Raw genomic sequence first — 23,192 nt, 5'->3', positions numbered from 1 at the left:
GTTCTGTGGGTTGGCTGCCTGTGTGGAGAGTCAAATATTTAGTGTATGAATTCAATTTTATTCTGGCTTCATCTTAAGCAATCCTTTGAGATGAAACAATTCCACTCCGGTTCTGTGGATTCCGAGGTCACTAATGAGGCCATTATGAGAGTGTCAGACTCGGTGAGGAAGACCGGGGCGTATTGTGATGAGCGAATATGTCATTTGTGATTGTAACACCTCTTTCCACCATTTACACTGAGCTTTTGTGTGCTTCCTCAATATTGAATGCTCCTTCTCCATTTTGAACAGTCATGGGCTAGAGTTTCCCACAAGTCATTGCAGATGGTAGACCATTCCAGGGAGGCTTTGAGAACATCTTGGAATCATTTCCTTGTTCAGCTAGTAATATCTTGCCATGACGGCTCTGAATAGGAGGCCTTTTTAGAGGGTGTAGTTGGGTATGGGAATACCTTGGCCTGCCTGTAGGAACCAGCTGTGAATAATATGGATTTGGTGCTGGTATGTTGTTCTGGGTGTGTACTCTGGCATTGGTTCATTCAGCTTGCTGTTGAATTTAGACAATCCTTCATACACTCAGAGGCCTCCTTATAGTACCTTCTGTACCTAATAAAGTGCCACAGAATGTATGCCTGTAGTCTTCTGCCACTGTAGCCCTTCCACTTCAAAGTTCAACATGTCTGTTCAGAGATGCTCTTCTGCACACCACTGTTGGAATGCAGGGATATCTGAGTTACTTCTTGCCTTCCTACTTTAACTGGTCTGGATATTCTCCTCTGTCTCCTCTCACTAACAAGGCTTTTCTTGCCCACAGAACTGCTGCTCACTGCATGTTTCTTGTTTCTCGTACCGTTCTCTGTGAACTCTCTGGAGACTGTTATGCATGAAAATCCCAGGAGGCCAGCAGTTTCTGAGGTGCTACCCCTTCTGGCACCCGCAATCATTCCATGGTCAGAGTCACTGAGATCACATTCCTTCCCTATTCTGATGTTTGGACTGAACAGCAACGTAACCTCTTGAACCATGTCTCTGTGCATTAATGCATTGGGCTACTGTCACAGGATTGGCTGATTAGATATTTGCATTAATGAACAGGTGAATCTAATAAAGTGGCCACTGATTTTAGATACTATTGCAGATACTTTTCCATAGTCTTGAGGTTTATCATCACCGGCATTTGTCATAAAATTTGTTAATTTAGCAGCAGAACAATGTAATATATGATAATATAGAAAGAAAAATATGTAAGTAAATCTATTACAGTAAATATGTGTGTATGCACGTTTGTGTATGTGTACATACACATGCCCGCGGGGTTTAAAGAAGTGCAAAAACAGAAATATATATTTTTTAAAAAGTGAGGTAGTGTTCAGGGGTTCAATGTCCATTTACGAATCATATGGCAGAGGGGAAGAAGCTGCTCCTGAATCACTGAGTGTGTTCTGCTTTGTTAGGTATTAACTATTAACTTTGTGCCAGGTTTAAAGTCTTAATCTTGAAGTACTCCTCTCCACAGACAACGAAGAAGTTCTTCATTGACGTCTGCCTTTGGTGCCAGGTGGTCCTCAGGTTATGGAAAATTGGTCCATGTTTTCTAGAATCCTGTTGTGGACCATTTTTGTCAAAGGGCAATGTTGTACGCCAGCTGGTAGGGGACCTTGGATTTGTGGATGTTAAGTGTAAGTGCCCTTTTTGGGTTATTCTTCTAGTGAATAATTCAACAATGACTTGAAACTCAAACTCTCAGCTTAAGCAAACATCAACTGAATACTGCGGCCCAGTGACTGGAATGACGTCAGCTCTAGCAGGGTTTCCTAGCCTGGAGCCTGCGGACCCCTCGGTCAATGTAGAAAAGGTTGGGGATCCCTGCTCTGGGGTGAGGTAATGTGGGTTGATTATCTTCCCATTTGTATTGTGATTCAAGTCCTCTCCAAAAGGAAGCTGGATGGAAGTGAACTGTAGCGTAGGAGAAAGAAAGATTGAGAACAGAGCCAACACCGTGTGCTTGAATGATTGAGAAGGCTTGCTTAACCATACTGGGGTCTGTGCTGAGGCTCACTTTGTGGTAGTCCCAGTAATTTTGATCATGAATCAGCACAGAAAGAGGCTTCCTCTCACACAGGGCTCCCCTACCGGCTTACTGATATTAAAAAAAAGTTTGGGAACTCATTTTTTTAGAGAGTGATGACATTGGAAGATTTACTGTGTCATAAAAGAACACATATAGAGGTTGATCTTGCTCCCTCATTTTCTCTTGGAGTTGTGTGGTAAAGGTCATATCCACCAGGCTGTAGATAAATGGAATTCAGACTGCAATTTAGAGAATAACTGTTTAGCCACTGGGATTGAGAAGAACCCTCTGACTGGGAACCCACATCAGTTGTTGCAACCAGGCTTGTTTCCTTAAAAATTATAATATCCCTGAGGTCTCTTCTTAGACATGGAGATGAATTTGTGACTTTTTGTGAGATTGGAATATCGAGGCGAATGCAGAAGTTGGGAGATCGTTTCAGTGTTTTAGTGTTCTGCAGTTTCTGCGAGGATTCCAGGAGACAGAGGCAGCGTGCATGAACTCCGTGGCGAGAAGGCTGTGGGACAGGGCACGAGCTGTTGTTGGACTCCATTTCACTGATTAGTTTGTTGATCAAAGCAACGAGGGAGATTGAAACAACAAGGCGAATATGGAAGTTGAGTGCTGGGTGCCTGCCTTTTGCTCAGGAGGATTGCGCTACAACCTGAGAGGGGAGAGCCTGCTGCCGTTACCCAGGTTTTCTGTGTTTTGGTAATGCACTTAGACTACAGACTTTTTTTCAGTCTTATAGTTTTTATAGTTATGTTTATTGCCCAAACTTTTTCGTTCAAACTTTTTTGTTTTTTGTGTGCAGGGGTGGGACATTTGGGGGCAGATGTGCCAGTTTCATATTTGTTTGTTTGTTTTGTGTGGGGAGGAATAATTTGGGGGTTGATGATTGTGCTGCTGTTCTTTATCTTTCTTGGTTTCATGAATCTCCAGAGAAGAAGAATTTCAAAGTTGTACACTTAGATAATAAATGAGACTTTGAAAATTCCTGTTCCACCAATGTTTAGAACTTCTTCTGAGGCCTGGTTATTTTACATTTTGCATGTAGCCTTTTTAAGCTTCTCATCAGTATAGTTTACTGATGAGACTAGTCTGGATAATTTGCTGTAGTGTGGCGTCAAGGACATCTACATCAGCAATATGGTTGTGATTGAGGAATTCTTCCAAGAGATCCTTCCAGCAGATGCTGCATCCCTGTCCTTAAAAGGCTTACCTCTGTACTTGGATCTCAATAGGAAGTGTCATTGAATGTTTGGGCTGTGGGTGGCTTTGAATGCTGAAAATTCCCTGTATGTCATGGTTACAGTGAACTGCTAGGTATCCTGTGCCTTCCACCCACCAGCTGATCTTGTGTGTCATGGGATTTCTGTTGCATCTAACCCTTTAGTTGCCTATAGAGCTGTTTCTTTTCACATGAGATCTGATGGAGCATCCAATTGAAGTGTGCCTTGAATTTGTGGCTGATTATCGACTAGATGTCCTGGTCGTTCTCATCAAACTTGTGCTGGTGTTTTCTGGTGGAGAAGGGAAATGTCTGTTTGCAAGAGCTAATTTTGATGGAGTTTGGGGAAGTCCAGATATCACAAACTCTCTTCAGCTTGTTGGATTGGCAGTCATCAACCTGTCATTGCTGTGTTGTCTGAAAAGAGCTGCTGTTGCAGGACCCTTGAGGTATTCAACATTGATTTTCTTTTGTCACTGCTCCTCTGGCTACTGTTGGCTTGAGGCATGGCTGATGGAGGTAACTGAACAGTTTGAGCACTGGTCAATCATTGGCACTTGACATTAGCATGGGCACTGTAAATAAACTTCTGCTTTGTCTCATGGATGATCCAGGATGTTGTCATGAGGTTTTGTACTTGTCATGTAGGTCAAGAAAACAAGTAGAAATGACAGGATTTTTGATGTTCCATTAAAACTATCCTCTTTCAAATGGTTCCTTAGGTCTGCTGTAGGCGTAAAATATCTTTTACTCATTAGTGTGTTTGTGAGGACCTTGTATCACCCAGAGCTACTGTTTGTAAAGTCAATCTTCCCAGATCAGCATTTTGAGATGAGACATTTTGGAGGGAAATGTTGTGAGAAACCAGTTTGCATTTGAAATTTTAGTATCTGGCTTGATTAAAGCAAAGCAGCTAGACATAAAAGAGGCATTTTTGAAGTGTAGTGAGGAAAGCTTGCCCAGCTTTTCATGTAGAACTGAGCCTGTTCCCACCTGCGTGAAGAAGATCCTTTCAGGCCTTAGAGTAAACTGCTGATTAAATGTAGTTCACTTTTACAAAAGTCATGATCCCTCAACATCTTACAAGCTGCTGTGAAGAACCACGTTTATTCTATTACAAATGATAAATCACTAGGTTATTTATGCTGCTGCCCCTCCCTCCCCGACCCCACCGCCACAAACAGGAAGTGGTTCAGGTTTTTGAAATGCAAAAGTGGTTGACATATGTGTAGTATATCAATAAACCTGCTCGCGATGGCTAAAATCATCACAGAATGTTGACTTCAAGGGAGTTTTTTTGTGTCAAACTGAAATGCTGTGACAATTTGCTGGTTCACCAATGCTCCTTGCTTAGTTAAAGTAAATGTGAAAATGACCTTGTGAAATGTGACACCTTCCCTCCAAAAACAGTGTAGCTGAGGTACCCCAAGGCAGTCCAGAGGCACAGTGATTCAGGGCCTGGTCAAAACGATGTCTGGTTTCAAAGGAAGAGACGAATGTGCAGAGGTGGGTGGGGGTGGGGAGAGAAATCAAGCATCAGAGTGTGAAGAGCTCCTGTCCACTGCTGTAAATACTGACCTAGTCACATAAAATAAGCTTCCCATGTAATAGCTGTGTCTGGTTAACTGTAGGTTGGCGATTGTGTGCAAACAAGTTCTGTTTCATGTGACCTTTGTTGGATGAGAATGAGAACATCACCCTGCCTGGATGAACTTGAGAAAATAAGGCACTTGTAAATAAGTGGTTATAATAGCCATGGGACTGAGTTAATCAGTCACTTATTAATGGGACATCATTTCTTTCCTTTCAAAGCCATGCTTAGTTTTAATAAGTGTAAAATGCAAACGTGATAATAAAATTAATGTTTAAATATACTCATCATTTAATTTCTGATGATGGAATGTGTAGTTCTTCATTACATTTGTGACCACTCCCTTGCCTCCTTTTCTCATTATATTACAGTGGTTCCTCTTTTCTGTAAAAACTCCATTACCTTCTCCCAGTTTCTATCCCTGCTGCATATGCTCACACATTGCTAATTTCCATATTTACACTCCCGTTATTTTTCCTTAAATCACAGTTCCCCTTCATTTATTTGGACAGGGGCTGCATCCGAGACCACCCCACTCGTTGCACGTCAGCGCTTGACCCCTTTTCTCCCTCTTCCAAAATGCAGCCGAGACTGTCCTCCCTTTGGCTTTCACTTCATCAGCCTTTGGGTGCAAAATGTGTCTTTCTGCCACTCCTGTCAGGCCGCCACCTCCAGGGTGTCCACGGGTAACGTGGAGGCATTTTGAGGCATGTTGGACACCTCAGGGGATTACTGCCATCCAAAATGAGCACGGGAAATGCTTTGGTTTAGTCTGTGTCAGCCTTGATTTGCCTAGGTTTTGTTTGTATTGTAGTGTTTTGAATTTATGATTAATGTATTTTTATTTAAGAATAAGTTTCCCTTTCAGCCCTTCAAAAAGGTCACTGCCTATGCTGCAACCTGCTCCTTCCTCCTGCCAGCACTGACTTTCCCCCCTTTCTCATGGCACCTTACCAAGGAAATGACAGCAATGCAACACTTGTTTTCCTCATCATTTAGAGCTCGGACAATTACTTCCCACAAGAAACCGTAGTTTATTTGTACTTCTGTGCAGCTAACTCAATGAACCAATAGTTCTTCATTTTCTTCACTTCCGTTGAGTCCACCGGAATGATCCAGTGCTTCCCCTTGCTTATGCTTTCAAGTTCCTGTCCCTATACCTTTTCAGTTCTTGTATTTAGTTCCTGACAAACTCAATGACAACTCAAGAAACAGAATAGATTTTCCAGGAAAACACTTTACAAACTTCTGAACAATATAAAAACTTAAGAACAATCTTTCCAGTGGATGATGGCAGTCATGGTTCTGCTGTTGCCACAGACACATTCTCTGAACCTCCTGTTTTGTTCTTTGTCAGGAGACTGTGTCCTTTTGCCTTGCACCATTATGCCCTCTCCCTCCCCCATCTCTTTCCTTTTCTCCACCTCCTCCCACTCCCCCTCATTATACTTGATTAAAAATGCTGACATTAACTTATTCAGTGCCAATAAAAGGACATCATATTGGAACATTAAGGCTTTGTAATATGGATGAGATACTTTTTCAGCATCAGAATGTTTATTATCACCAGCATGTGATGTGAGATTTGATTAATTTTCCGGGTGAAACATGACAGCCAGCATTTCTGGATCGGTGCATGGCCCCCCAACGGCTCAACTGGATAACACTCCATGCTCCCATCAAGATTCACACCTTGTTCCTGATGGAATCTCCTCATTAGGCACACTTGAATAAAATCATTCCTCCTCAAACGAATTAGTCCGTATTGTCCTGAGTGGCTGTTGTGTATTCCTAGCACCATTATGTATTCATCACAATACATAAAACTCGGCTCCCATTCAATACTTGCCCCCCCACCCAGCAGCTCATTGTATCACCATGCTCTGCACCGACTGACCCATGCAGCACGAATTGGCAGCATCCAGCCAGTCTTCACCCTTTCATTTCAACCGACGTTGATCACAGGTCCCTCAGACCCCCACCTCCCATCCACCCTCGATCATTGGGCATGAGGTGAAACAGCTATAGGTACTCAAGGGCACACTCTTCAGGCTGTACGTTTCAGAGCACTATTTCTCTTCTCTCTTTCTGCTTGCCTGCTAAGTTCATCTGATATTTCCCTTCCTCACTGTATACTAAATGATGACATGTAATTGGCCTGTATGGTTCAGATTTTGCTTTTATAAACAGATTTGTATGCTGAGCAAATATTTATTTGACTGATTCAAGTTGGAGTAAACATCCATACTCAGTGGTTTAAATAGAGAATTAAATTTTTCTAAACAAAAGTGTAATGAAACATAGAAAATAGGTGCAGGAGTAGGCCATTCGGCCCTTCGAGCCTACACCGCCATTCAGTATGATCATGGCTGATCATCCAACTCAGAACCCTGTACCTGCTTTCTCTCCATACCCCCTGATCCCTTTAGCCACAAGGGCGATATCTAACTTCCTCTTAAATAAGGCCAATGAACCGGCCTCAACTGTTTCCTGTGGCAGAGAATTCCAGAGACTCACCACTCTCTGTGTGAAGAAGCCTCTCCTCATCTCGGTCCCAAAAGGCTTCCCCTTTATCCTTAAACTGTGACCCCTCGTTCTGGACTTCCCCAACATCGGAAACAATCTTCCCGCATCTAGCCTGTCCAATCCCTTTAGAATTTTATATGTTTCAATAAGATCTCCCCCTCAATCTTCTAAATTCCAGTGAGCAATGAAACTAAATTCCAGTAATGAGGACAAGAAGCCCAATCTTTATCCTTACAAGTTTATTGTCTTTTAACCATATTCATGTATACTGTCAAACAAGACAACGTTTCTCCAGAGCAGCGTGTAAGGTCTGATGTTCTGCTGCTCCTGTACCGGACAGAGATGCAGCTTGTCAGAATACTCTGAGTGGTGATTCTGGCTGGGGGAGCCTTACTTGCCTCAATCTTCTCAGGAAGTGGGGGCAGTGCAGTGCCTTCTTATTCAGGGAAGTGATATTGAGGCACCAGCTGAGGTCAACCATGGTGGACTCACGGGAACTCGGTGCTCTTAATTCTCTACGCAGGAGCCATGCGTGCACAGAGGGGGATGGCTCATCTGCACCTTCCCGAAGTCCACAGTTAGTTCATTGGTCCGCTCCATCTCCAGAGTTGTTCTCACGCCAGTCCACCAGTCAGTCCACCTCCTCTCTGTACTTTGACTCATCGTCGTTGTTGATGAAGCCAGCCACTGTTGGTCATCCACAAACTTGACAGTTTGAGCTGAATTGTACGAATTGCATCAGCAGTATGGGCGTCAGTGGGCTGTGCACACAGCTCTGCGGAGCATCAGTACTCAGCGTAATGGGACCAGAGGCCTTTCTGTTAAGAAGTCCAGGATCCAGCAACAGAGAGAGGTGTTGAGATCCAGTGAGGACAGTTCCCCCACCAGATTCTGGGGTATGATTGTATTAATTGCCAAACTGAAGTCTATAAACAGCACCCCAGCATATGAGACCCCATTTTTCAGATGGGGCACATTGACATGCATTCATTCTAGTAGTGATTCTAATCAGGAATGGAACTGTGAATTAGATTGACACTCTGGCGAAGATGCAGAGAAAATCACCCTAGGCGTAGTATGTTTTCTTCACTGCTTTGCAAGTACTTGTAACACTGAGCTGCCAACGTTTGAACGTGCAAGATGTCAGGTCTTTGAATATGTGATTGCTGTAGGATGAACAGACCTATTGTCATGCCAAGTGCTGTTATTCAAAGCAGCAATCCTTTAGAATCAGAATCAGGTTTAATATCTCTGGCACATGTCGTGAGATTTGTCAACTTTACCACAACAGTACAATGAAATACCTGATAAATATAGAGGGGAAAAAGTGTTACATTAAGTATATCTATTAAATACTTAGGTTAAATTAAGTAGTGCAAAGACACACCAGGAATAAAAAACGTAGTGAGGTGGTGTTCATGGGTTCAGTGTCCATTCAGAAATCGGTTGGCAGAGGCAGAGAAGCTGTTCCTGAATTGGGAACAGAATTCAGGAACAATTCTGAATTGCGTGTGTCTTCAGGTTTCTGTACCTCCTTCCCAACAGTAACAGTGTGAAGAGGGCATGACCTGAGTGCAAAGGATTGTTCCTTTAATTTTCAATGTTTGCTTTTCACATGATGAATATAAATGTATTCATCATATTAAAAGCATGTGTGTATTTTATTGTCTTGCCATTCATTGTAACTGCATGCACAAGAGTCTGGAATTGCTAGTCGATTCACATCAAATTTTAGAAATTAGATGGGCCCCTCAGCTTGATTCCATGTCAGCACTGCACATTTGAATGTGATTTGGTGCTTGACAAGCATATTAGCAGGTGATGAATGGCATTTCATAACTTTGTTTGAGAAGTTTGCTCTCTGGAAATGATAGTCTCATTTTCTCACTATATGTATCAGGTTTTGCCTGTAGCATAACATTTACTGAACAGGATTTGGTTATGTGTTGATAAGGAACACTTCATTGCATGTTCAACACGCCTTGGGAATGCTGGGTTGGTTCTGTGTTAATTCTTGATTAGCATCCAAACTCATCACATTGACAATTTTTGCTTGAGACAGATGGTTGTATTTATTTTAAAGCTTACAAGTTTGCAGAATCTCGAGTTTTGCATTACTGTACACAAAAATTCGCACTGAATTCCACTGACAGCCTGAACATATTGCTAAGCTTTATGTTTCAGGACAGTGTTTCACTGATTTACAAAATGCCTAGGTATCTCAATTTATATTAAATATTATGAACCCAGCCCAGATTGGTGATTACTACACAAAGAATGATGTAAATTCTGTCATTGTTGTAACACACAGAACATTTGGAGGAACTCAGCAGGTCAGGCAGCATCGATGGAGAGAAATAAACAGTTGATATTTCAGGCTGAGACTTGTAAAGGGGAACTTAAGACTTCTTACCTCTTCTTTTGGAGTCCTGATGAATGGTCTCAGCTGGAAAAGTCATATGTTTATTCCCCTTCATAGGTGCTGCCTGACCTGCTGAGTTCCTCCAGCAATTCATGTGTGTTGCTTTGGATTTCCAACACCTCTCATGTTTACGCCTCTATTTTTTGTCTTGCAATCATCTAGTTTGTTTTAAAGGAATTGCTCAAACACGTCTTATAAGTTGTCTTGAAGCGATTGTTATGGTGCAATGTTTTGCAGAAAGTCACAAATCCCATGCGATATGTGGATGTGTAACAGCTGGGAATAATTTTACAACAGCATCCCTCCTCACTTAATTAATTTAAATAGCACTTCTCAAAATAGCCATCACCTGGAAATGTTTAGTAACCGGTTACTGTACTGAAGTACGATGATACCATTTGAAGAACAGCCTGGGTAATAAGGCTGTTCTTAAAATGGCAACATCATACCTTATCTTTCTCATTCAGTATCCTGACCTTAACACACTCTCACTCATTTAACCATTTTATTGGACAAACATGCTTAGAAATTCAAACACATAACACACTTTCTTAGCAGGTTGTCATTTAAAGTTTTTTTTCTGAGATATTTGAATTTTTGCATTTTGATGTGATTTCCAAACTTGTCAATTGCTGGTTGATATCATATACCAAGCAAAAAAAGACTTTTTCAGAGCACTATCAGGCAACTTTGACCGTGTTGTTCCTGGCATGATCATGATGGATGAGCAGTCTGAGGACACTTTGGTCTTCCCTATGTTAAGCTGGACAGCAATACTTGTGTGGGAGGTCTTTAGCTTAACAATTCCCTTCAGCCGTCCCAGTCAGCTTTCACTGCACCAGCCTGCCATCCTCAGTCTTAAGGCACTTCCCTCTAACTCCCGACAAACTATCCTACTCCGCTGCAACTCTTGTAAACAAAAAAAGCTTCAATTCAATGCCATTTCTCATCTTCGCCAAAATCTTAAAATACAACTGGTCTGCCCCCTATCCACACTTCATGACCATGACATTAGAAATTCTGATGCCTTTGTCTACCTACTAAACCTCCTGTAAAGTGATAAGGAAAAATGCACCTTTTCATCCAACTCCCACCCTTCACCCCATGTTATCCCACCACCACAGTGTAGTTTCCAGTGGTTTCCCTTAGCACTGTCTTTGTTGGCCTGCCATCCTCGGCCATAAAGACCGCACTAGCTTCATAAGAATTGAGCCTTTGGATTGACTACTGGATAGAACATCTTTAGCTGAAGAATATGTGCAAAAACTATTCAAAATAAAATAGATATTGGTGCCCCATTGTAACATCCATATCATTTAACCTTTGGGAGCACCAGAACTTCACCTTTGCTCTCCACCTCACAGATGAGAACTTATCCATATCACTGGTTTCTGCAAGTACAGGCAAAGCAGTGGAAGAGGAAGATATGACAGTCCTTATGCTCAAGTACCATCTTTGCATCATTTTTAGGTGACCTTGAGATGGATGCAGTGGAGATGTATTTAATTTTGTAATGTGATAAAATGGAGCCCGTATAATCCCAGAGTGTTTTGTTATAAGCTGAGTGTGTATGTGGCAAGAGACATTTAACATCTTAATTATTGTTTATTATGCAACTAAGGGGTGATTGATATAATGTGTGAATTTGAGTATTGCAGCTGTACTGCAGTGGAGGAACTGACCTTCAAAACAAATAATAGCCAAAGTATAGCTTGAAAACATGTATAAAAAGCACACTTTGTAAACTGCATATTGGAAGCAGCTTGCCATACATGAGGAGCAGAGGTACTTTCCTTGCAAGTAATAAACATGCCTTTGAACTGATCCATTCTGTTTTTCTTTTTTGGTTCATTGTTATAAGACCTAGTGAAAGGTACTTGACAATGCTTTCTGTCGTGATAGTTATCCTTCACCAGTTTTGAATAATTTTCAGAAGCTCGTTGTTGCACTGTAGTCTAGAAGTATGTACTATGACAAGCTGAAGTAGAGTGATTTGCAAGCAACATCTACAGTATATCATTCTTGGTGCTGGAAATCCAGATTGTTTGTCAGTCTTCTGTTTCACTTTTCTGTTTGGCTGTATGGACAAAGCTTACATTTCTTGCCTGCAGCCAATTGTTCTCGGAAAAAATACTGGCACTCACGTGGCACAGATTAGCCTGTCATTTATCGGAATGCTGTTCATATCTTGCTGCATGCATTTGCTAGTGTATCATTATATTGGGTGCTACAAATGGAAATGAAACACTGGAAAATACCTTGCACTCATGCTGGTGAGAAGGCCTTTGACAATACAGCTGATTGTAGGGCATTGCTAAGAAGAAGTACTGCCCTGGAACTCCCATTAGTGGGAGTCTAATAAACAGAACCAATTTCCTGTACATTTGATCCAGGTCATGGAAAGTTGATTTCAGTTTAATATCGTTTTGTTTTTTATTCCACATTTGGCCAACTTCTGACTTGACTTTAAAGAAGACCCTTTCTTACTCAGGAAATGAGCTCTTTTGAGCATGTTTGCACCAAGCCTGTAATGAGATCTAAGTGATCTTTGGGGCCACTGTAAGCAGACTACTGGAGTCATAGAAAGTATGGGATAGCGGCAGGTCCTTTAAATGCTGAAAATATTTAAACTGCCTACCACTGCCAATCTGCACAAGGACCATAGGACCTCCATACGCTTACCATCCATCCACCTATCCAAACTGTGCTTGATTGATAAATCATTGTCACTCAATAGCACTGTAACTTTGATGATGATATGGTTAGGACAGTAATTGGCTAGATTAGATTTCTCCAACATTTTATGAGCAGGACAAACCTAGGCAGTTCTCTGCTCGCTCAGATTGATGATGTTGTTGCACGTGCACTGTTTCAGTTTGACCGGAGTGTGGCTATTTATCACTTTGACTGAAGACTGGCATTTTGATGGTATACTCCTGATGTGAATTTTAGTTATTTTAAACAGTAAATTAATCGCCTGAAGCAATCACTGTGAATAAAATAGTGATATCCATATATCCCTAAAGCGGGTAAGGAATAGTGTTCAAAGGTTCATTTTGTTGTCAAATTATGCATGTACAACACAACTCTGAAATTCGTCTTCTCCAGATAGCCATGAAATACAGGAAGATCATAGTATTTGTTAAAAGTAAAGACATCAACTCTTCCCCCCTCCCCCAGTATGAAAAAGAAACATAGCGAAATCCCCCACCCTCCCCCCGCAGGAAAAAAATACAGTGACAAAACGATCCTCGACTCCCTCACTCACTGCAAAGAACAGCAAAAGTAGGATCAAAACCCCCAGCCCCTCCTCACACACAAAAAATTAATAGATCACCCATTCACCAATCAGCCGCAAGAAAGAAAACAGCAAAAACTAAAGGAGACAAATATAAAGTACATTCCAACAATCACATAAATTTCAGAATAAGCAAAACATCTTTCTGTCAGCACACGAGGAGAGCAGCCACATGAACTCAGTCCGTCTGTGAAGAGTGACTGCAGGCCCGAGCATTGCTGACCCGGGTCTGATTGCCGCCAGTCCGGCTGCTGACCGTCGTCACTCTGGTGCCCTCTGTTGGGAGCGATTGCTGATCTCCACTGTATTCACCCCGATGCTTCAGTCTTCCTCATCGCTTCGAGATGGAGTCATTCGTGTGTTCTTAGTCCTTTTCGGGACCCTATCTCTGATCTTCTCCATGAGGCAGCTCTCCGGATGCAGCAGAGCAAATACATCATTCTATAAAATTCCAAGCTGCACATCACAGGCTCCAACAGATTCTGTAACACAAACAAGGCAAACGAAACAAACCAAGGATGTAGAAAAAGTTAAATAATTGAAGGGATTGGCTATCTGGAAGATGTCGCCTGAGGAATCATCGTTCACTGAAACATATCACACAGAGTCTTTTTTAAAAATCCTTTTGTAAAGTCAAATCTGCAATTTAAAACTTGCTTTGATGCATTGTTAGAGTTTAGATTTACAGCTCAGAATGAGATACTGTGCTTTTTACATTGGAAGACTGCCACTTTGAATTCAGGGAAGGTCAGAAATTGCTGCATCACTTTGCTGAAACTAGTGACAGTTGCAGCTAATCGAGTTGTTTTTGTTGAACTGGTGACTGGGCTGCACTTGAGGTGGTTTCAGCAGTTTCTTACTAGTTTGCTCCCATGTGTGTTCCATAACCTTTCATGCATTCAACATCGCACTCACTCACCTAAAAGTGTTAAGTTTGATTTCTTTTGGCAACAGGAATGGTATTTCCTTCTTAATTAAGTCAACACAGTGAAAGAGCAGCTAGGTTTGCTAAGAAGCCTTTGAGAAACTAGGTTTTAAATCTTATTTTGGCCCATAGCATAATTTTTCAGGGAAATCAGGCTTTGATTTGTATGTGAACTTTCCTTCTCTGAACCTTATTTCCTGTCCTCACAAGTTACTGTCGGTGCTCAGTGTCAACGTTAACAGTAAACGGAGTAAGAAATGTTGAAATAGAATTCTATTGCATCAACTACCTTACTGTAATTGTGACTACCACGTGACTCTGAAATGAGTTTCAGAAGTCTCTCTCCCAACTTGATCCAAACACTGAATTTGCACTTCATGTATCCATGTAAAAGAGACACCCAACAAGCCTGAGGAAAGAGTTGATGTGTTTTATTTTAAATTGCAGTATCAAGTTGTTTTTGGTTTTACATATAGATTATTCATGAGTGCGAAATGCAAATGTTTGTAGGGAAAAAATTTTGCAAGTCCTAGTTTCAATGTGAACAATGAATTTTGCATTAATCAACTGAATCACAAAGATATTAGCTTATATAATACAGAAAGTAAATGTTTCAAAATAGTATATACAGTATATTTGAAAGTCAAAAGGACCATGGATGTGTGCAATCACCAAAATACTCAATACATTGCAAATAGTGTCATTGCTTCATCACATCTTGTGTCATAAAGTGAAGCAACACAGAAAATGTGCCTTTGGCTCTCCATATCCATACCCATCTATGCCAATTGTCTTTAGCATAACACATACAAACAAGTTGGATGAACTCAGCAGGTCGGGCAGCATCCGTGGAAACGAGCAGTCAACGTTTCAAGCCGAGACCCTTTGTCAGGACTGAAGAAGGAGGGGGCAGGGGCCTTATAAAGAAGGTGGGGGGAGGCTGGGAAGGTGCCAGGTGAAAAACCAATCAGAGGAAATATCAAGGGGTGGGGGAGGGGAAGCAGGGAGGGGATAGGCAGGAGAGGTGAAGAAAGGTCCACACGTCCTTCGTGTGCTACACCTGTCCCCATACCTCCTCTCTTACCACCATTCAGCACCCCAAACAGTCCTTCCAGGTGAGGCAACACTTCACTTGTGAGTCTGTTGGGGTCATCTATTGCATCCGGTGCTCCTGGTGTGGCCTCCTCTACATCGGCGAGACCTGACACAAATTGGGGGACCGCTTCGCCGAGCACCTCCGCTCCATCCGCCACAACAGACAGGATCTCCCGGTTGCCACTCACTTCAACTCTGCTTCACATTCCCATTCGGATATGTCCATACATGGCCTCCTCTACTGCCATGATGAGGCCAAACTCAGGCTGGAGGAGCAATACCTCATATACCGTTTGGGTAGTCTCCAGCCCCTTGGTATGAACATTGAATTCTCCAACTTCCAGTAATTCCCTCCCTCTCCCTTCCCCTATCCCACCTTCACTCTGTCTCCTCTTCTAGCTGCCTGCCGCCTCTCATGATTCTGCCTTCTACTGCCCATAGTGCTTTCCCCTTACATTCCTTCTTCACCTCTCCTGCCTAGCCCCTCCCTGCTTCCTCTCCCCCACCCCTTGATCTTTCCTCTGATTGGTTTCCCACCCTCCCCCCACCTTCTTTATAGGGCCCCTGCCCCCTCCTCCTTTAGTCCTGATGAAGGGTCTCGGCCCAAAAAGTTGACTGCTCATTTCAATGGATGCTGCCTGACCTGCTGAGTTCCTCCAGTTTGTTTGTACGTGTTGATTTGACCACAGCATCTGCAGTGTACTTTGTGTTTACCTTTGGCACAACTTGGTCCATAACCTTTGCTGCATTGGTGATTCACGTGCTTTCTGAGAATGTCTTAAATGTTGAGAGTGTACAGTACTGTGCAAAAGTATTATTTATATATACAGGTTTCCCCCGTTATCCGAAGGTAGTGCGTTCCTTTGAAACAATTTGTAAGCCAAAATGTCGTAAAGCGAAGAAGCAATTACCATTAACATGGGAAAATTTTTTGAGCGTTCCCAGACCCAAAAAATAACTTCCCAAAGGCTAACTTTGAGGAGATGCGAAGGGATTTAGATAGAGTGCATTGGGTCAAGTTGTTTTATGGGAAGGATGTAATAGAGAAATGGAGGTCATTTAAGGGTGAAATTATGAGGGTACAGAATCTTTATGTTCCTGTTAGGTTGAAAGGAAAGGTTAAAGGTTTGAAAGCACCATGGTTTTCAAGGGATGTTAGAAATTTGGTTCGGAAAAAGAGGGATGTCTACAATAGATATAGGCAGCATGGAGTAAAGGAATTGCTCGAGGAATATAAAGAATGTAAAAGGAATCTTAAGAAAGAGATTAGAAAAGCTAAAAGAAGATACGAGGTTGGTTTGGCAAATAAGGTGAAAATGAATCCGAAAGGTTTCTACAGTTATATTTAAAGCAAGAGGATAGTGAGGGATAAAATTGGCCCCTTAGAGAATCAGAGTGGTCAGCTATGTGTGGAGCCAAGGGAGATGGGAGAGATTTTGAACGATTTCTTCTCTTCGGTATTCACTAAGGAGAAGGATATTGAATTGTGTAAGGTGTGGGAAACAAGTAAGGAAGTTATGGAACCTATGACAATTAAAGAGGTGGAAGTACTGGCGCTTTTAAGAAATTTAAAAGTGGATAAATCTCCGGGTCCTGACAGGATGTTCCCCAGGACCATGAGGGAAGTTTGTGTAGAGATAGCAGGAGCTCTGACAGAGATCTTTAAGATGTCATTAGAAACGGGGATTGTGCCGGAGGATTGGCGTATTGCTCATGTGGTTCCATTGTTTAAAAAGGGTTCTAGAAGTAAGCCTAGCAATTATAGACCTGTCAGTTTGACATTAGTGGTGGGTAAATTAATGGAAAGTATTCTTAGAGATAGTATAAATAATTTATCTGGATAGACAGGATCTGATTAGGAGTAGCCAGCATGGATTTGTGCGTGGAAGGTCATGTTTGACAAACCTTATTGAATTTTTTGAAGAAGTTACGAGGAATGTTGACGAGGGTAAGGCAGTGGATGTAGTCTATATGGACTTCACTAAAGCCTTTGACAAAGTTCCACATGGAAGGCTAGTTAAGAAGGTTCAGTCGTTAGGTATTAATGCTGGAGTAATAAAATGGATTCAACAGTGGCTAGGTGGGAGATGCCAGAGAGTAGTGGTGGATAATTGTTTATCGGGATGGAGGCCGGTGACTAGCGGGGTGCCTCAGGGATCTGTTTTGGGCCCAATGTTGTTTGTAATATACATAAATGATCTGGATGATGGGGTGGTAAATTGGATTAGTAAGTATGCAGATGATACTAGGTAGGAGGTGTTGTGGATAATGAGTTGGGTTTTCAAAGCTTGCAGGGAGATTTATGCTGGTTAGAAGAATGGGCTGAACGTTGGCAGATGGAGTTTAATGCTGAGAAGTGTGAGGTTCTACATTTTGGCAGGAATAATCCAAATAGAATATACAGGGTAAATGGTAGGGCATTGAGGAATGCAGAGGAACAGGAGATCGAGGAATAACAGTGCATAGTTCCCTGAAGGTGGAGTCTCATGTAGATAGGGTGGTGAAGAAGGCTTTTGGAACGCTGGCCTTTATAAATCAAAGCATTGAGTACAGAAGTTGGGATATAATGTTAAAATTGTACAAGGCATTGGTAAAGCCAAATTTAGAATATTGTGTGCAGTTCTGGTCACCGAATTATAGGAAAGATATCAATAAATTAGAGAGAGTGCAGAGACGATTTACTAGGATGTTACCTGGGTTTCAGCACTTAAGTTACAGAGAAAGGTTGAACAAGTTAGGTCTCTATTCATTGGAGCGTAGAAGGTTGAGTGGGGATTTGATCGAGGTATTTAAAATTTTGAGAGGGATAGATAGAGTTGACGTGAATAGGCTGTTTCCATTGAGAGTAGGGGAGATTCAAACGAGAGGACATGATTTGAGAGTTAGGGAGCAGAAGTTTAAGGGAAACATGAGGGGGTATTTCTTTACTCAGAGAGTGATAGCTGTGTGGAATGAGCTTCCTGTAGAAGTAGTAGAGGCCAGTTCAGTTGTGTCATTTAAGGTAAAATTGGATAGGTTTATGGACAGGAAGGGAGTGGAGGGTTATGGGCTGAGTGCGGGTAGGTGGGACTAGGTGAGATTAAGAGTTCGGCACGGACTAGGAGGGCCGAGATGGCCTGTTTCCGTGCTGTGATTGTTATATGGTTATATGGTTAAATCATACCAAATAGCACATAAAACCTAAAATAACACTAACATATAGTAAAAGCAGAAATGATATGATAAATACACAGCCTATATAAGGTAGAAATATTGTATGTATGGTGTAGTTTCACTTATAAAAATCGGCAAGACAGTGAGCCAAAATCGATTTGGAGAAAAAATATCGGCACATACACCCCTGCGCACGTGCACGCATGTGCACACAACTGCCTGTACAAGGCTTCATGGTCATGGTAGTCTTTCTCAGGGTAAACACATGTATAAAGCAGGCGTCTTTTCGTAAAAGCGAAAATCCTCTTTGGTTAGCAAAAACAGGTACTAATGTAGGTCTTTAGTAACAGCAAGCTGTCCTAAAGCGAATGTTCGAAAGACGGGGGCCACCTGTATAGAGGTAGATAGTTCTGTTACGTCTGTGGCCCCCTCCTTTTTGAGAATCGCAAGATCACTATTAAGTCAGTTCAGGAGACCCAGGAAATGAGAGAAAGACATGCAGAGTCCACAAAGAGTTTGGAATGTGTCCTGCCCTCCGAAAGGCGGAACCATTGATAACGGCTATTGTCTCTTGGAGACAGAATTGTGTATTGAGTACTGTACGATTCATCGAAGCCCCCAGGCAATGAACCGAGGGGGAGTTGGTGGAGGGATTGCATCATCCCAACCTGATTGACATCTGAGACCCTGTGAGTCAGGATAAAAGAGGGTCTGGGGAACAGCCCCTTCAGACGCACCAGAAGAAATGCTAGAACTCCTGTAACAGTGTAACAGCGAAAGTCGGTGGAAAAGCCCACGTGCGTCCTTTTCCATTTGCCTCAGAATTGGTGGGGTCTTTACCACGGAAGCACAGCTTTAGCTAACCAAAAAGGGGAAATCCGGCCCCCAACGACTCTCGAAGGATTGACATCATAAAAGGAATGGGCAAGTTAAACCTCCGTCTTTCTCTCCAACCAAAAAGCTGCAGCTTGAATGAACTTGAGTGACTTTTATATTTCCATCGGACAATACATTATCCCCTAGACAACGATAGAGCTATTTCTTATTGATTATTATTATTATACCCGCGCTTTTAGATTTAGTATGGATGACGTATGTTACCTGTATGTTTGCATTGATATTATTTTTGTGTATTTTTATCAATAAATACTGTTAAAAGTAGTGCCATCAGACTTCAACGGACCTCTCTATCTTTGCTGGTAAGTGACCCAGTTACGGGGTACGTAACAGTTCAAAGTAAATGTTATTTTTAGAGTACATATATGTCACCACATACAACTCTGAGATTCTTTTTCCTGTGGATATTCTCAGCAAATTTGCGGAAGAGTAACTGGAACAGGATCAATGAAAGATCAAGTAGAGTGTAGAAGATGACAACCTCTGCAAATAGCAACAAATAACGTGAGTGAAATAACAGGGTAAAAAGTTCTTAATGTGAGATTATTACTTGTGGAAATGTCTCAGTAGACGAGTGTAGTCATCCTCTTGATCAGGAGCCTGATGGTTGAGGGGTAGTAACTGTTCTCAAACCTGGTGGTGTGAGTCCTGAGGCTTTTGTACCTTTTACCTAATGGCAGCAGTGAGAAAAGAGCATGGCCTGGGTGGTGAAGAACTCTGGCGGTGGATGCTGCTTTCCTACATCAGCTTTTCTTGTAGAACTGTTCAGTGGTTGGGAGGACTTTACTCACAATGTACTGGGCTGAATCTTTTACCTTTTCTAGGATTTTCTATTCAGTGGTTTCCCATTCCAGTCCATGATGTAGCTTGTCACTCCACTCTCCACAACATATCTATAGAAGTTAGACAAAGTTTTTGATGTCCTGCTGAATATGTGCAGACTCGTAAAACTTTTGCAAATTACTAGATCAGGTATTGGTTAAAATAGGAAGGTGGTTGGGAAACAGAAAGAGTACTAACCACTCCGCCAGCTCGTTCCCAATTCTCACCACCCCTGGACAAGAAAGTTTCTTTGTCAACTCTCCTCAAAACTTCTTAAGCTCTTATCCCTCATGTTAAACTTATAGAACATAGAACAGTACAGCATAGAAAGAGGCCCTTTAGCTCATGATTTCTGTGCGAACATGATGCCAATTGAGTCCCGCCCAGCTGCACACAGTCAGTATCGGTCCATTCTCTGCCTGTTCACACGCCTGTTAAAATGCCTCATAATGTTGCTGTTGAATTGATTCTGCCACTCCCTGAGAGCATGTTCCAGTCAGCTACTACTCCGCAAAAATAAAACTAAATTTCCTTTAGAATTACCCTCTCTCAACAGTTGGCACAGGTTTCCAATCACAAAAATAGCCGTCACTCTGCCTTCTATCACTTTCCAAATTGTCGTGAACCCTGTGCTTATTTGGGGGAGAAAATACTCAGAATAATAGAACATAGAATGTAGGATAATACAGCACAGTACAGGCCCTTCAACCTACAATGTTGTGCTGACCCTTAAACCCTGTCTCCCATATAATCAAACAGGATCTGCTCTGCCAAAATCATGCTGGCTATCTATACAGCCAAGAAGGGCCAAAAGGCCTGTTTCTGTGTTGTAATGTTCTATGGTTCTATCTTTAATTCCAGTACTCTCAAGAATTGGAATTGTGTCCCTCGGAATTATGAGAAGCATGAGCTGCAGCTCACTGATGGGTCTACAAATGGTTATTCCCTCTACATTAGCTTCAAAATTATTGTCTGAGGTTAAAGAACATACTTTTATTTGAAGGAACCATAACTTATTACAAAAAAGAGACTTCCCGTATTATTAGTTCCAAAGACAAACTGTATTAGACTGGCTGTAAGGACTTGGTGGACATTTCACATTACCTCTGACGTTAGTATGTGTGAAATAACAATTACACTACTTCCATGAAGGCTACCAAGCCATCAGTGAAACTTAAATACTTTTACTTTCACAGTGTTCATTTTAATGTGAGTAATTACCACACTATTCAGCTTTTCTTTCTTGCTGTGTACAAAATTTGTTTTGTCATGAGACAGATGTTTGGCAAACTGTTCTAATGAAGGCTTTGTTTTATGGGAGTTTGCTATATGCAATTTGGCTAAGCTTTTCCAGACATTACAACAAAACCTTCAAAGGCTGTTCCTTAGCTATGATATACTTTGCAATATTGTGAGACTGTGTAAATGCCAATAATTTCTTTAAACCTACAACACATTTGAGTAATTTTCTTTAAATAGCTTACTGTTTCCATTGCTCAAGACACAAACATCTGTTTTCTACACCAGATTTGCAGGAATATTTGGGTGGGACTGTTGTGATTGAGCTATGTTATTGGAAATTGCAACCACAATTGAAGTACTGAAATTCCCTTCCCCAAAGCATTTCATTTCTTGGTTTGAGAATTGTATGGAGACATGTAAACAATGGAACCTTCAGGCTCAGACATCTGATTCCAGGACTTAAAAACAGCGCTATTAAATGTGCAATGTATGCTTCATTTGGTTTCATGTAGGCACAATAAGCTTGCATTTATAAAGTCCCTCTTTATCATACTGGAGCTGCAGAATTTAATACTACGTCAACAAGATGGAAAATTGGTGTACTATTGTCACACATCCTCAGGTATCGATAAGCTTGTCATACATACTGTTCATTCAGACCAACTTATTACAACAGTGCTCTGAGACAGTATAAAATATAACAATACCAAGAGTGCAGAATAAATGTTTTAGGCACTTTAGGATAGATAAAAGATAGGAAAACCCATTTTTTTTAAATGGTGGGGAAGTTATCCCAAGAGTTTCCAGAGCTTAGAATTCCATGCTCCTTCTCACAAATTCGTCAAATTCCCATTTGGTTGTGACTGAGATTGCAGTAGTCAAAATGATTGTAACTGCGTTATGTTGTCCGTTTTCTCAGCGGACAAATGTACCCATAGGCATGGGTATCATTGATATGTTACCACCTTCACTGTTCCTTTATGGCCCATCTTCATCTTTGTGCTCCACAATGATTTTCAAACCTACCTATCACAAGTTCACCACATTCACCTTTTGAACCTATATAAATATCTCTGGCTTGCTCACAAGTTCCCACTCTTTCACTAACCCATACTATTGAGATTGCTAACCCACATCTATGCTGATGACTTTCAGCTTTACCTTCTTCCACCACACACAATTCCATGAACATTTCACGTTAACTCCTTGACATTAAGTCATTAAGAATCTGGAATTCCTATCAACTTGACTAGATCAAAGCAACCAATCCCTCTTTTTCTAATATTGGTTCAAAATAAACCCAAGTGGCTCGATCAGCTGAAGCAGGGCTAAGTTTGAAACTCCATTTTCATTCCATCACCAATGTGATCTGTTTCAACCTCTGTTATGTTATCTTTCTTGTGATCTGGCCTCAAGCTCATTAATTGTCTGTAGTGGTCATCTGAGCTTAACAACTCTCATTCATTTATCAGGGGTTCCCAACCCAGGGTCTATGTACCTTTTTCTCCATCTCATTCGAACCCCAAAACATCTACCTTCTTTCTCTTCTACATTCATCAAGCATGCCATGATATTTCGAATCCTCTTTAAAATTAGCCCTTCAAATTCCTTTGGGAATGGTTTCAGCCTGAAACATCAAATCTTGATTTCTCTCCATTGATGCTGCCTGACCTGCTGAGTTTGTGTGTGTTGCTCTGGATTTCCAGCATCTGCAGAATCTCTTGTATAAATCTTCCCATTGTTAAAAATAAGCAACTCCTCTTGCAATCTAGGCTTTAACTTTATAATTGTTGCAATAATCTCATTGGATCTTTTCCTGTTGGATGTGGACATTGTGTTGCATTGTTCCAGTCCATTCACTACATTCTGTTCTACTTGTAAAAGGAGGGGCTGGAAAAGCCCATACTGTAAAAGGGACT

The 23,192-nt window shown here is 41.6% G+C and overlaps 1 protein-coding gene across 8 annotated transcripts in view; it reads left to right on the top strand.

The window, feature by feature from the left end:
• The window catches only part of atp8b4 (ATPase phospholipid transporting 8B4), a 302,360-nt gene that overhangs the window by 44,857 nt on the left and 234,311 nt on the right, over positions 1 to 23,192 (top strand). The window contains exon 3 of one of the 8 annotated variants that reach the window (XM_059952733.1): positions 19,624 to 19,713. The exons of 5 other annotated variants lie outside the window; for them this stretch is intronic. The gene's annotated coding sequence lies outside the window, so the exon portion shown is untranslated. Of the gene's footprint in view, positions 1 to 1,499; positions 1,680 to 2,172; positions 2,783 to 19,623; positions 19,714 to 23,192 lie in introns of those variants that run through there. 2 more of the 8 variants (XM_059952736.1, XM_059952738.1) reach the window with 2 other exon arrangements.

This window comes from Hypanus sabinus, chromosome 28 (genome assembly GCF_030144855.1).
Source record: "Hypanus sabinus isolate sHypSab1 chromosome 28, sHypSab1.hap1, whole genome shotgun sequence".
Classification (NCBI taxonomy): domain Eukaryota; kingdom Metazoa; phylum Chordata; class Chondrichthyes; order Myliobatiformes; family Dasyatidae; genus Hypanus; species Hypanus sabinus.
This window is presented reverse-complemented; position numbering and strand designations above follow the sequence as displayed.